A 12,031-nucleotide genomic window follows, 5' to 3' on the forward strand; every position below is an offset into this window, starting at 1 on the left:
TTTTAAAAACTGATTCGCCTATTGGACTGTCACATCCTGTTGCCAATATCGTGCAGTCGCGGCGTAGGAAATGATAGTAACTCCTTCTGGTGGAGCTGTGAGATTTGATATGAAGAAATTAAACACAATCGGGGATAGGAAAACACCGTGTTATGGTCCACTTGTGAGATTCACATTCTGAACGTTCTGTTGACTGGGGGTAGGTGGTTAATTAATAGGGAAAAGGTTAGGATTCACCCTCAGTCATGTCTGCCTGGGGTGGTTAAAACAAATTTTCTTTACTTTCCCGCGGGTGGCATCGTCAAAGGTTCCAATGGTCTGGAAAAATTCCCAATAACGGCAACCACCATGGCGTAACTATACAAGGAGGCAGCTGACTTGCAAGTTTTTATAGGATTTGACACATCAACTTTCGGCGCAGTACGATTTTGACACCAGTTCATCGATTCACCAAAAACAAAGTACTGGAACATTTAATGATGGTTGTAGGTATGTCACCGTGGCCAGCACCTTGTATGGTTCCACCATGGGCAACCACAGTTAATCGGCATTTAACGGCGTTTTCCATGGCGCAGTCGCAATAAGGAAATGAATTTTTGCTTCCTGACGCCACGACGGCGGACGTGCCATTTTAGAAACTAAAAGAACAAGTGGTGTTTAAGTGGTCGGTCGACCGCGGAAATCAAAAAATTAATTAGTACTTCCGAGGATATTGCAGTTGCTATTTATACCACCGGTAATAGTGAATACTTAATGAAAACATTATTAGCTAAAGAAATAGGTTGTGAATTGTGGACGAGCGAAATGCCGGGATAAGTTTGCATAAGACTTTAGAATCTTTAGAATTCTTCCTGCGACCAAAGTCTATCATCTATTATCCTGGTAGTGGTAACGCGGGTGAAGTGCTGTGGAACCATACGACCAAATCTTTTGCGCAGGCTGTATGTCTATATATCTTGCATGCAGTTCTATCTTGCATGCAGTTCTATGCTTTATTGAATCAATACTCCGTGGACATGATGGTAAAGATGATTTCCAAAAGATTGAATTTTATACGCAGAAATTAGCAAAAACTACGTGCTGAAAAATATGTACACTTACGTGATGCTATCAATGAAGATTCTAATATTAATGTTTCTACTATAGGCCAAAAAGTTATACTTCCATCGACAAAAGTCACATGATCGACATGGTAATGTAGCTAGGGTTTTTCATTTAAAAATGAGAAAGCTAATGTTTATTTTAACCAAAAAATTCATATTTGGAGAAGTTAGGTGCCACATGGTCTCAGTAGAATGACAAAAACGTGGGTTACCGCATTGTCATATATTGCTTTGGCTGCAGACGAAAATTCAACCACACGAAATAGATAACATTATTTGTGCTGAAATACCCAACCAACGCGATGCCCAATCCTGTACGAAATTGTGTGCAAAAATATGATACATGAACCATGTGGACAACATTAATAATAATTTAATTAATAATATATTTTCCCCATGCATGGCAGATGGTAAGTGTGTGAAGAGATGTCCCCGCAATTATAGCGCTGAGACGCAGTCTGGCGAAGATGGCTACCCAACATACCGTAGACGGAGTCCTGAAAACGGGGGTAATACTGCCAACCTTGATGTACGTGGAACTATTACCAGAATAGACAATAAATGGGTTATTCCTTATTTCCCTGTACTCCTGCGATGTTTTTCGGCACATATTAACGTTGAATACTGTCATTCCGTTAAAGCCATTAAATAAATTTGCAAATATGTTAATAAGGGCACAGATCAAGCTACATTTTCTTCTCAAAATACTTCGGATGAGATTCAAAAATATCTCAACGGTCAGTATATAAGCACTTCAGAGTCTTTCGGGCGTTTTTTTTTTTTCCCCCATCCATGAGCGATATCCAACTGTTGTACACTTAGCAGTGCATTTAGAGAATGGGCAACGAGTGTACTTCTCGGAAGATAATATACACAGAGTTCTGGAAAACCCTCGTAAAACTACGTTGATGGCATTTTTTGAACTATGCGCTACCGATTCTTTTGCGAAAACACTTATTATACGTGGAGCAATAATAAATTTTTCAGAAGGAAGCGGGGAATATCTATTGGAGGTAACCCAGGGATTAAAAAGGATTCGGCACTTGGGAGAGTTTACAATGTACACCCCATTCAAACGGAATGTTTTTATATACATTTATTGCTTCACATTATTCGAGGTCCTACCTCTTTTGAAAGCTTGATGACTGTAAATGGTGTAGTTTTCCCAACTTTTCAAGCCGCTTGCAGAGAACTACAACTTTTGGAAAACGACGACCATTGGAAAAATGCCGTATCTGAGGCAGCTCTTTTGCATTCGCCGCCAGGGCTAAGAGAGTTATTTTCCATTTTAATAGTTTTTTGTCAGCCGTCAAATGCTGAGTTATTATGGAACACGTTCAAGGATGACTTATGTGAATTCTTCCTTTTCTATGAACGCAGAAGTCGTACTGATCGCGTTCTACAAATTTCTGAAGATTTAATAAATCAAGGTTTGAAAAAATTTGACGAATATTATGATAATGACAGTAGTATAGCGTCATCAATCACAAGACGAACAGACGACCTAATTCCCTATCTGCGCTTCGAGGGCGATCTTAAGGTCACAATAGAGGTCGACGGTTGGCGCAAGGGTGCTCAACCCAGACCCGTCATACAGTACGGGGAATACTATGTGGAAGGTATTACGCGAAAAGAAAGATTAGACTTCTACACACGTTCCCAGCCTCGTGCCATTTGTTGGCTTAAAGAATATACCCGACCACGGAAACGTTACTTAGTAGTGACTACCGGATTGTAACTTAATACATGTGCTATACAAAGTAGCAAACGCATTATTATCAAATGCTCTTCAAGCGCAGGACGATAACGCGGTGAATGTAATGGGACATTGTAGCAGCTCCCTTCATATCTTCAGAATAAGCGAAAGCTTGGTTAGATGTGTAGTGTGTGGTGCTCGATGCTCTTTTCGGCTTTGGACCCCTGCCCACAGTTGGCCTATAAGCTTATTGATTGGAAGATAAACGTAATGATACCCCTTTTCAAAACAGAATTTCGCATAATCATAAATTAGCGGCCCTAAATGCTGTATGCCAACTCCCAGAAATATACTCAAACCATTGAGGGACGACGCCATTAAGTAAACATTTTTTTTCTAATGTACTTTAAACTGGCTGCGAAAAATTTCGTTATGGTCAACAAGCACATAATAAATAATATAAAATACATAAATAAAGAACGGTACCCCGTAACGGCATAAACTAATCGAGATAGATATAGACTTCTATATATCAGAATGGGCGAAAAAAGAAATTCATTTAACCATGCCCGTCCGTCCGCCCGTCCGTCCGTCCATAAACACGATAACTTGAGTAAAGTTTGAGGTATCTTAATGAAATTTGGTATGTAAGTTCCTGGGCACTCATCTCACATCGCTATTTAAAATGAACGAAATCGGACTATAACCACGCCCACTCTCTCGATATCTAAAATTTCGAAAAAGTGCGATAATACTTTACCAAAGACAGATAAAGCGATGAAACTTGGTAGATTGGTTAACCAAAATAGAAAATTAGTACAATTTTGGATAATGGGCGTGGCACCGCCCACTTTTAAAAGAAGGTAATTTAAAAGTTTTGCAAGCTGTAATAGGCACTCGTTGAAGATATCATGATGAAATTAGGCAGAAAAGTTACTCCTATTACTGATATGTGTTCTAAATAAAAATTAGCAAAATCGGATGACGAATACGCCCACTTTTTAAAAAAGAAAATTTTTAAAGTCAAATTTTAACAAAAAATTTAATATTTTTACATTATATAAATTATGTCAACATTCAACTCCAGTAATGATATGGCGCAACAAAATACTAAAATAAAATAAAATTTCAAAATGGGCGTGGCTCCGCCCTTTTTCATTTAATTTATCTAGAATACTTTTAATGCCATAAGTCGAACAAAAATTTACCAATCCTTGTGAAATTTGGTGAGGGCATAGCTTCTATGACGATAACTGTTTTCTGTGAAAATGGGCGAAATCGGTTGAAGCCACGCCGTTAATACGATAACTTGGGCAAAAACCGATATAACTTTACTAAACTTAGTTCACATACTTATCTGAACTCACTTCATCTTGATATTAAAAATGGGCGAAATCCGACTATGACCACGCCCACTTTTCCCATATCAAAAATTTCTAAAAATGAAAAAATGCCATAATTCTATACCAGATACGAAGAAAGGGATGAAACATGGTGATTAGATTGGTTTTTTGACCCAAAATATAAATTTAGAAAAACTTTGTAAAATGGGTGTGACATATTACGTAGAAAAAAATGAAAAAACTCTACAGGGCGAAATAAAAAGCCCTTGGAATCATGGAAAGAATACTGTTCGTGGTATTACACATATATATATATATTAGCGGTACCCGACAGATGATGTTCTGGGTCACCCTGGTCCTCATATTGGTCGATGTCTCGAAAACGCCTTCACATATACAACTAAGGGCCACTTCCTTTTAAAATTTTCATTAATACCTTTCATTTTATACCCGTATCGTACAAACATATTCTAGAGTCACCCCTGGTCCACCTTTATACGATTTAAGGACTTACGATTTTAATAGGATTCCTGACTGAAGAATAAATATCAACACAAACTAGGAAATTATGTATGGTAACAAACTAGGAATTTATGTATGGTAGGATAGGATAGGATAGGTTAGGTGGTAGCTGCCCTGATAAGGATAGCTCACTTGGACAACACGAAGGTCCGTTGTGATACCACATACACCAAAAATAACGGTGACTTAGATCTAGCTACTTAGAGAATCGTTGGGTGGCAACGATAAAGCTCCGAATGATACCGATCTCAACTTTGGATATATCCTCGGGAGATCCAAGTGAGTCGCGACCGAAGTACTTTCGCCTAGTTCTGGCAAAAGCTGGACAATCAAGCATAAAGTGATTTGGTGATTCCACCTCATCATCCTCCATACAACTGCAGCAGGATGGAGTTTCCAGTATATTGAGACGTACCGCATGGATACCCATGGGACAGTGCCCTGTCAAAACCCCAATGACCATTGATAGGTGAGCCTTAGTGAACCCAATTATTTCAGCAGACCTCCTGCCATCCACTTTTGGCCAGAAAGATCTTGCTACCCTGCAAGACGTGGTATCCGCCCAACGTTTGCTGAGGTGGTTCGAGGCCCAGATATGGAGGAGCAATCCACAGGTGGCCAGCGGGATCCCAAAATCCCTACAGCCATCTTCATACGGTTCAGTTGTACCGATGCGGGCTAAGATATGTATGGTAACGCGGGCGGAAACTAAATATTAAAAAAAAAAATAAATGTAAGGCACGATAACCTCCAAAGAGATCTAAGGCCGAGCTTCTCTTACAATTTGCGTAGTGCTCCTCTTGATTTTCCCTACAAATTGGCCGGACGGGACCTACATGTTTTATGCCGACTCCGAACGGCATCTGCAAGGAAAATGAGTTTTCACTGAGAGCTTTTCATGGCAGAAATACACCCGGAGCGCTTGCCAAACACTGCCGAGGGGCGACCCCGCTTAGAAAAATTTTCTTTTAATTTAAAAATCTTATTTCTAAAATTTTGATGTTGCTTTGCCCGGGGTGCGAACCCAGGGCATACGGTGTGGTAGGCGGAGCACGCCACCATCACACCACGGAAACTAAATATTACCAAGAAAAAAAGGGACACCCCACTGTCAATCGTACTGATGGATTCAGCGAGGTCTAAGGTGATATTCGACCTGCGCTTTCTATACCCTACCCAACCATGGATCTTCCTAACAACTGCATTGCTGAAGATCCCCAAAGAATGTAAAGTTCCCTACCTCCCTATGCCATCATACGCCTCCAGGAAAACTCAACTTAACACATAATTATATGTTATAAGTTCACTTCACATATTTATTCATATTCAATCAAAAAAAATTATATTTATATTTACTTGGCCAATATGCGCCAAAGCCGTTAGATACAATGGCACCCGTTTTGATAGGTGAGAATAATTAGGTAGCTATGTATCTAGTGTAGGCAATCCAATTGTGCCTCTAATGCCAAGAGCTCAGAAAATTTAGCTAACCGCAGTTGTGTGTGATCGCATTCAGAAACAAATTGTAAACAAACAGATTTATGGTTTCTTTTTTTTTTTTTCTTTAACGCATTTCTAAGTGCAATATGATAATTGTTGTTGCGTTTATGGGCAAATATGGGATAAGCTGTTATCAAGTCGACATTGGTATGCAAATTTGTACCAACAAATTTGTAGGTATGTATGTCGTCATAGGGAGCAGGTTTATTGCTTGCTACGTACTACATACTAATGTCGATCTGACTGTGCTTATCAAACAAAATTAAGAAGGTCGAACAATAAGAAAATATCAAAAAAAGGTAAAATTGACTTACATGCGTTTATGTGTATGTTTATCGATGCGATCCCTCGTTGAAAGGCCTTCCAGCGATGAATGTGCGGGACAGCTTGTACTGTTGTTATTGTTGGTGTTTTATTTTTAGCGAAATTATTGTAAGTTGGGCGCATTACTGTACCCTAACAATTAGGTGTTTCTGCTTTTCACCTGGAAGTCTGACGTCATTGATTTTAGACAAAACTACAAACTTACATTAGTCCGTTCAAAAAAAATCTATTTTTTTGTTTGTTGTTGAAAATTTTACTTTTTAAGACCTCTTCTAAAAGATCACACTAGCACAACCACGACCTCTATACGATTTTTTTTTGTTTCCAGATAAGCTTTAATTATCATAGATCTATTCTAAGTTTTGTAATTTTTAACTTAATTGCTACTTTGAATAATAATTTTCAAAACTTTTCCTTTCTAATTACGTTAAATATACCACGTTTCTTGACTTTCACTTTTAATTAGGAATGTTTAAAAATTCAAAATTCATTAGCGAAAACCAAAAATAGGTTATTTAAATCACGTAGATTTTACTAATTTAACTTTCGATAATTATTTTCACATGTACATTATTATGGGCTATTTCCCTCGTGGATTTTACCATCTGCACAAACACTTATCCTAACATATACAACTGCCTCTTTTTTTCACTATGGACTTTTGTCTTTTTTTGGATGGGTCGTTAAATTTCCGCGATGATTAAGATGCGCGCCTGGTATGCGCGTTCGTGGAGCGTTGCAACTTTTCGTTGGGGAAGGTGGCTCATTGGATGCTAAGGCAACTGAATGGGAGTCATTCCGCCAAGCGGACTCATGTTTCTGTCTTCCACAATGTTTTATGCTTTTCCACTGAACTGTCCACCTCCACACTAGTGCACCAACGTTCCAGCTGAACCGATGCAGACGCTAGCAACCAAAGCTGGAGGTGGGTGGCAATCTGGAGATCGTGCTTTGCACGTATATGGTTTTATTGGCACTGGGCACTTTCTAAACTATTAAGCGTGGACTTGTAAAGTACGCTGGTGAAGAACGCCAATCACTTGGTACTATGCAATCCGGTTTGACACAGGTCTAAATAACACAAATGCTGATAAAAAAAACACTTGACTTTTTAATAAATTTAGAAACCTACCTTCCAAAAATAGAACTCGGGAATTTTTCCGCTGGTGATCTGATACTAATTATTTCACCACTTCGGTGACTGCCTAATTTCGCATTGTACTTATCGGAAAACTTACTCAAGGAAAAGTTACGGCGGTAAACTTCTTAACCTTCTTTAAAAGATACTGATTTGGAACGTAAATTATATTGCTTGACGTTCCTATCGTATGCCTTGCGTATGTTAGCTTGGATGTCTTCTCTCAACAACGCCTAGTTATCCGTCCGTTCGAGAGGTAAAATTGGCTCTTCAAGAAGGGATAATTCTTTTAGCAATTTATATTCGGATCCATGTGTGATCATATCCAGCCCAAACAATGCTCTATAAGGGGAATATCCTAGAGACTGATGCAGGGCGGATCTCAAAGAACAAGATATGCTGGACAGATGTACGTCCCATTGCGTTTGATCTTTATTTAGGTACGAACGAATCGCCGCTAACAACGACCAATTAACGCGCTCAGCCGCATTACTCTGCGGCGAGTATAGGGCAGTGTACATGTGACGGATACCTAATTCCGTAAGAAATGCCTTGAATTCTTTAGCTTTAAATTGGGTCCCATTATCGCTTACAATAGTTTCGGGAACTCCAAAACTATGGAAAATATTTTCCAGCAGAAATTTTTGTATTGCCGCTGACGTGAATTTCTTCAACGGTTGAAGCCAGCGGTACTTGCTAAAATGATCAAGAACAATCAGTAGTACTATGTTGCCATTTTTGCTTCGCGGGTATGGTCCCAGCAAGTCAATATATAGCCTTTGAAAAGGTTGACAAGTAGGACTATGGGCACCCATTGGAGGACGTAATGTGACGTTCGGAGCTATCGTAGGCCGCTTAACTCCCTAGACTCTGCAGCATCAACCTCTGCGGAAGTAGACCTAAACTTATCTAACTTCGTCATCGGATATGTGCGACAACTAACTGTGGAGAATATATTTGGAAAGTTTTTTTCACTAAGTGGGTGTACCAAGTAGGTACCGCTGCGTTCCAAGCAACGCAAACGCCACAAAGCAGTGCTACTTTTGTTATCACCACACGTTAGTTTGCCCCACACGTTGGGCGCCAAAAACTTATGTAACAGTCCACTACAGAGGTGGGTGAGATCATAGGTGGTTCCTAGGTAACGACATGAGGAACGAATCATTAACCTATGTACAGTTAAATGGTCGCGGCAGGCGGAATCCTCTGGTGCCTTAGCTTTTTCGGCGTGGGGTGGGTTTTGCCATACCTTAGCTGCATTCACATAAATTTATTTTAATAGGATTCCTGACTGAAGAATAAAAATCAAGACAAACTAGGAAATTATGTATAGTAACACGGGCGGAAACTAAATATTACCAAGAAAAGAGGGACAGCCCCACTGTCAATCGTATGATGGATTCAGCGAGGTCTAAGGTGATATTCGACCTGCGCTTTCTATACCCTACCCAACCATAGATCTTCTTAACAACTGCATTCCTGAAGATCCCCAAAGAATGTAAAGTTCCCTACCTCCCTATGCCATCATACGCCTCCAGGAAAACTCAATTTAACACATAATTATATGTTATTCACTTCACATATTTATTCATATTCAATCAAAAAAAATTATATTTATATTTACTTGGCCAATATTCGCCAAAGCCGTTAGATACAATGGCACCCGTTTTGATAGGTGAGAATAATTAGGTAGCTATGTATCTAGTGTAGGCAATCCAATTGTGCCTCTAATGCCAAGAGCTCAGAAAATTTAGCTAACCGCAGTTGTGTGTGATCGCATTCAGAAACAAATTGTAAACAAACAGATTTATGGTTTCTTTTTTTTTTTTTTCTTTAACGCATTTCTAAGTGCAATATGATAATTGTTGTTGCGTTTATGGACAAATATGAGATATGCTGTTATAAAGTCGACATTGGTATGCAAATTTGTACCAACAAATATGTAGGTATATATGTCATCATAGGGAGCAGGTTTATTGCTTGCTTCGTACTACATACTAATGTCGATCTGACTGTGCTTATCAAAAAAAAATTAAGAAGGTCCAACAATAATAAAATATCAAAAAAGGTACAATTGACTTACATGCGTTTATGTGTATGTTTATCGATGCGATCCCTCGTTGAAAGGCCTTCCAGCGATGAATGTGCGGGACAGCTTGTACTGTTGTTATTATTGGTGTTTTATTTTTAGCGAAATTATTGTAATATTTATGTATATTTTAAGCTACGCAGATCTATTGTGTTGGGTGCAAATAAAACAATGATTATTCCACCTTTCAGCTCGACGTTTCGCCAATTTTCCTTGGCATCTTCAGGAGCGTGACACTGTATTTATTTAATAAAACAAAAAACAACAAAGAACACAATCAGATACATATAGAATTAAAATTTAAAATATTGCAAATAAATATTGTTTGCACAAAAAGTATTTTCTTACTTACAAAAATGGAAATTAACGAAAAACAAAATTTTCAGTAAAACATTTAAACATTTAAAAACATTTGAAAATTAAAAAATTGTAGAAAGTTAATAGAGTGGAAAAATTCGATACCACCTACATGCGGTAAACTTGTCATACTAAAAACTAAATTACAAACATAATAGGTACGCGGTGGCGATATTATCTGTATCTTCTTTTTTGTTTATTGTGTTTCCTCTTTTTTGCAAAATTCTTAGGCTTTCTAAGGTGTAACGCGCTTATGGCCTCCAAAATAATAATGCAAAAATGGGATGAAATAAAGGAAAATACGAATATACCTAAGAGCAAGTTTCACAATATTTTAGAGTTCTGCTTAAAAGACAACAATTACTTCGTGCACAACAACAACATATATACACAAACATATGGAATGCCTATGGGCAACCCCCTCTCCCCAACCATTGCCGATATAATAATGGATGACGCGCTTTCACATACTTTTATTGAATTACAAAAACAACACAACATACAAATAAAGTTCCTAGTCAAATATGTAGATGATATTTTCGCCATCATACCAAGAAAATACAAAAATACAATATTAGATGTTTTAAATAAATACCATAATCGACTAAAGTTTACGATCGAGAAAGAAGAAAACAACAACATCCCCTTTCTAGACACACGTATACACAGGCTCAATAATAAACTAATATTGGATTGGTATTCGAAACCAACCTCTTCTGGGCGCCTCATAAACTTTATATCTTCACAGCCTTTCAAATACAAAATAAATACGGCGAAGAACTTTATAGACAAAATATTATCTATCAGCCATCAAAGTTTTCATGACGCAAATATTAGGAAAATTAAATTGACGCTTAAAAAGAATAATTATCCGGACCACATCATAACAAATTTAATAAATCAGAAACAAATGGAAATAGAAAATATATCCCAAAAAACACAGTCTTCAGGTACAAATAACCAGACAAAGCGATACTTCAGTGTTACTTACATTCCTAGTCTCGCAGAAAATTTCACACATGACTTGACAAAAAGATCAAACACAAACACTACACTAGCATACAGGTCAAACTGCACTTTGGCAACGTGCTTTACAAAAACAAAAACACCCATAGATCTCCAACAACGTAGCAATGTAGTGTACGAAATTCAATGTAAAGGGAATGAAGAAGATAGCTGCAATAAGATCTACATTGGGACGACAAAGCGGGCGCTCGGCACGCGGGTAGCTGAGCACGAATCCGATATACGTAAACAAAAACAAACCACAGCTTTGGCACAGCATGCAATAGAAAATAAACACACAGCTGATTTTGAAAACATAAAAATAATAGACACCGAAAGGAGAGAAAAAGCGCGTTACACCTTAGAAAGCCTAAAAATTTTGCAAAAAAGAGGAAACACAATAAACAAAAAAGAAGATACAGATAATATCGCCGCCGCGTACCTATTATGTTTGTAATTTAGTTTTTAGTATGACAAGTTTACCGCATGTAGGTGGTATCGAATTTTTCCACTCTATTAATTTTCTACAATTTTTTTAATTTTCAAATGTTTTTAAATGTTTAAATGTTTTAGTGAAAATTTTGTTTTTCGTTAATTTCCATTTTTGTAAGTAAGAAAATACTTTTTGTGCAAACAATATTTATTTGCAATATTTTAAATTTTAATTCTATATGTATCTGATTGTGTTCTTTGTTGTTTTTTGTTTTATTAAATAAATACAGTGTCGCGCTCCTGAAGATGCCAAGGAAAATTGGCGAAACGTCGAGCTGAAAGGTGGAATAATCATTGTTTTATTTGCACCCAACACAATAGATCTGCGTAGCTTAAAATATACATAAATATTATCCAAACAGATCGGAAGAAAATTATAGAAGTTATTGTAAGTTGGGCGCATTACTGTACCCTAACAATTAGGCGTTTTTGCTTTTCAGCTGCAAGTCTGACGTCATGGAT

This window comes from Eurosta solidaginis, chromosome 3 (assembly GCF_040869045.1).
Source record: "Eurosta solidaginis isolate ZX-2024a chromosome 3, ASM4086904v1, whole genome shotgun sequence".
Lineage (NCBI taxonomy): Eukaryota > Metazoa > Arthropoda > Insecta > Diptera > Tephritidae > Eurosta > Eurosta solidaginis.